Genomic DNA, 4,749 nt, shown 5'->3' with positions numbered 1-4,749 from the left:
GTGGAGACAGAGCAGCACTTCCTCACACAATGCCCAACTTTTGAACCTGTACGGAAACAATTCTTCCCAAAACTCAAACATATGCATCCTCAAATATTTAAAAATGAAAAATACTTCTATTCTATATAATACTAAAAATACTTCTCTGGAACTATAAAGAGAGCTGCATTGTTGCAGGACAGTTTGTCTCTGCCACAGTCTGAGGGAATCGGAATGAGCAGATACACCAGGTCTCACATCTTATGTATATATATCATATTCTATTTTGTATTAATGTATTATATGAATGAAATTAATCTGTATTCCTTGTAAACAAAAAACATGTTCTTAGCAGTTTTTTTTATAACTCTTTATTTGTTTATTTATGTGTATTTTGTATAGAGAGGTGAAGACCCTACCCTTCCGGGAGCCTCCATGGGACCCCGGAAGTGGAAAATTATACATTGAAGTCAATGGAGAGAGAAAAGTAATTTTTTGATCCCGTTTGAATTGTGCCACGAATGACACATATGATGTTTGTCAATTTAACAGAACATTTTACAAGTCAAAAAAATAAAAATGTGTCGTAAAACTGTGAAGTTACACATTTTTTTGTGTGAAACCGCTCAGTGAACTACAGGTCTCTGGTCTCGCACAATACGCGTCACCATCACAAAGATGGCCGTCACGTTAGCAAATGTCACCTGTTTATTTCAGAATGAGGCGATAAGTATAAAACGAGGTGAAAATCACTACAAGTCTGGGCATGTTGAGAGCTGTACATACACGAAAGGGGAGTTAGTCGGTTCTGTAAGAGCAGTGGGACCGGCTTTACAAGGTTTCGGTGAGTAATATGAGTGCAATTTTTAACGTTAATGTCAGCTAGCTAACAAGGTACACTAACGTGTTTTGTTTTAGCAACTAGTTTTCTCCTTAAGAACTTCGTGGTCTCTGTGTATGCTGTGGATAACATTAGTGTTCACAACAACAAGATACACTCCCGTGTTTTGTTTTAGTTGCTCTTCAGATTGAAGCGGCCAGTTTTATATCGACTATACTGTATGTGTGATCTCCTCCTTTTACATCTCGTTGTGTCATTTGAGTTTATTTGCTGTGTGTAGATTCAAGGATTTTGGTTATCTAGGCACAGCTGCGTGACTCCCTCTGGTACACTGGTATGAGTTTTCCTAATGTAGAGAGCATTGATTAATTAATAAACTACACACTGAGTCTAGATCCTGACCAAATCCTTTTTTTTGTTGATCAAATGTTTTTCAAAAATGTATTCATACACATTTAGAAAAATACAATGTACAATCACAACCAATACAACACAAATTACAACAAATACAGAAAAAACAAACAATAACAACAATCAGACAAGAGGACAAAACTATGGAAAAATAAACCCTCCCACCCCCAGATCCTGACCATCCTTGTATTATTGTTCATTCAATCTATTATAGCATGCTAACAAATGGTACTTACTTTATTTTTACAGATCTGCATGGGAGACGATGGCGCGATGCAGAGCGCTGTCTGTGATTGTGCACGGGGGATGTACAAATGCAGCCACGCTGCAGCATTGGCAATATTTGCCATGTGGCAGATCAGCTCCACAGATGTTGAGTGCCAGTGGAGGAAGCCTGGCACTTCAAAAGTAGTCGAGCCGGTGTCTCAACTTTACCAACAGCGAGAGGAGACATACAACCCACTGGTCAGAGACATCGCCACTGAGGATGTTCAGGTCTGCACTGAGGGGCACACAGTGTGGCATGGCATGGCTTTTGTCACCTGAGCCAGAGCCGCGGCCTCAACACCAGGCCATTGTCACCGTGCCGGAGCTGGTGAAGGAGCAAGGGGGTCGGGGGCTTGAGGCAATTTTTGCCTCAATGCGACTGAGCAGAGACCAGCAAGCTGCCATGCAGACAGCCACCGTAGGACAGCGGACAAATCCTCAGTGGCAGTTACACAGGCGGGGCAGGTTGACAGCCAGCAATTTTGGTGCTGTGCTGCGGTCGGGGCTTTCATCCACTCCATGTGCGTCCCTCATGAAGAGGGTGCTTGGGGGGTACAACTTGGACGGAGTCATGGCTGTCAACTGGGGGGTTGTAAATGAGGCCGAAGGGGTGAAGGCTTTTGTGCAGGCCTATCGAGTGACAGTGTTCGAGTCTGGTCTCTTTGTGAGTGAGTCGGGTGTTTTGTGAGCATCACCCGATGGACTTGTGCAGCCATCTGCCCTGCTGGAGGTGAGGTGTCCACACAGCCAGAGGAACATGACCATCGCAGAGGCAGTCCAGTTACCATCCTTCTGTCTCCGTGAGGAGGATTGGTCATATATCCTCAAGGAGAATCACCCATACTGGCACCAGGTCCAAGGGCAGCTGCACATCACAGACCGGAGTCTCTGCTACTTTGTTGTGTGGACCACGAAGGAGGCGATCATCATCCCCATCCCCAAAGACCCTGCATGGCATGGAAATCTCCTCCTCCTTGAAAAATTCTACACCCAGCATATGCTCCCTGTGTTGGCCAGTAGAGAGGAGGACATTTCAATAAACATACTCTTAACACCCTCGGACTCTGCGTTGTGTTTCGTATGTGTGATGGGGTGTTATGCAGAGGGGAGGAAAACAGGACACAGCAGATTGGGATTGTGGTGGAGATGCTGAGCAGTTATTTAATTGTTGCATGTAATTATTATTATACTGCGTGCTTCTTAGTTATTCCATCTTTTGCTGTAACATGGATCTATATGTAACTCTATATTTACTTGTTATCTACCGCACTTCCTTCTACATCATACACCATCATTATACATGATGGTGTATATAGGATATATATATTTGTATACATATCTGTAAATTGTATAATTTAATTTTTCGTATTTGGGATTGTTGGAAACGTCTTTTTGATCTCTCTGTCTATAAACACAAACTGAGTAAGATTGACAATAAAGTTGACTTTGAATTTGAAAAATATATATATTCTTTATGAAAATAGTTGACTGTTGTCAAATGAATCCAAATGAAACGTTGGACTGAACTACAACTACGCCTTTAAATCTCTACGGACTGTTTTTCAGTGGGATGGCAAGTTCCTATCTTTAAACATTTATTAGTTTTTTCTCAGAACAGATTTGATTTTCTGAAGTTAATTTAACTTTGCCGACCATGTAAGGTCATTATTAAAAGGTACAATCAATTTGTTTAGGGTTGACTAAAATAATGAAAAACATTCATTTGGATAATTTACTGACAGAATAAGAAACTCAATGATGCTCTACTCACCTGTTCCCTTTTTATAAAGTGAAACAGTTGAAACGATAGATTTTAGTAAACTTAAAAACAACCTTCTCCAAAAGCTATCAAGGAATATACCGAATACTTGTTTTAGAACTTTATTACATATTTTTATATAGTTTGAATGATCCATAATTGACAGAAGCTTGTGTTTACACTGACCTGTTACTCCTATATTAATGTCTTTGTAACTTCAATAAACCACTACCTCACTAATTTATTTCATTCATCACGGTTCAGTAAACTAAGTGATACATGAACCAGTTTGAAAACAGCTAAGCTCCCTTTCTCTTTTCCATGTGGAAAATGGCAGCTGCATATTCTGCTTTTCTCATCTGCTCGTCTACAATGAGAAAATTATAGAATTAATTACTAATAATCATTTAAACCTGTTATTACCAATATTTCGCAAATTCTTCATGTAAACTTAAGAGCACAGCTGTATGTTGAGTATGTCAACTTTGCTTGGTTAATCTTACTGGGGGGCAGCCACATGGATGTCGGTGCAGTCCACAATCATTTTGCAGTTGAAGGCAGAATGAATGTATTATTGACTCAGAATGAAGCACAACTTCATGTCATACAATACATTGACTTTATTTGTAATTGTGTAAAAAAATATGAGCATTGATTAGCAAGCAGGACCTGCAGGAACAGAGAATGGTGATGGATGGAGCTGGGAAGAGAGAAGAATAGAGAAAACAGATCAACTTTATTATCGGATATTAAAAATAAAAAATAAAAAATTCAAAACAAGTTGCCGCTCCTACAGTTTTCTAGTATGTAAAGATGATTTCACATGACCTATGCAAAATATCACACTCAATACATGTGTGTCTCTGGGGGGTGCATTGTGCCTTTGATGTATATAAATAATATACCATAACCAAATACTATTACGTACAGTGGAAATCAGGTTGCCAGAGCAGGTCAGTCCAGTGTGCATGTTCCTCAGGGTCTCAGCAGTTACAGGTGAGGTACAGAAAAAAAAAGAGAAAAAGGTCAGTAATAACACTTTAAAGTAACAACACTTTGAATAATTATCTCTTCTAATAATTTTCTCTCAGTAAGCACACAACTACTGTCTTTACAACAAACAGATTGACTCACCCTCACTATCATCACAATGAAACACGTCCAGAAGAATGTCATGCAAAGCTGCCTGCCTGCCTTCCTTCGACTCTCCCTGAACTGCCTGATCTTTTAATGTTCAATGTTAACCATTTGTGCAGATAGCATTAAGTAGAAAAGATCGCCGATGCTAATGTGCCGTTAGCCTACATCCCGCCCCCTTAGCACCTGGTGGAGGGGGCGATAGGCTACTCTTCAAATGTTTCACAAAATACTTACCAACATGACTACTCTTACTGTTTAACATTTTGGTTAACTTCATGTTAAGGCTAATACAAATGACAAGGCTAAGTAATGTAATGTAATGCTAACTAGCGTGCTCGCTACTAGCTAGGTA

Source organism: Gymnodraco acuticeps, unplaced genomic scaffold (assembly GCF_902827175.1).
Source record: "Gymnodraco acuticeps unplaced genomic scaffold, fGymAcu1.1, whole genome shotgun sequence".
Classification (NCBI taxonomy): domain Eukaryota; kingdom Metazoa; phylum Chordata; class Actinopteri; order Perciformes; family Bathydraconidae; genus Gymnodraco; species Gymnodraco acuticeps.
The sequence above is the reverse complement of the archived record's forward strand: the minus strand, read 5'-3'. Positions refer to the sequence as shown.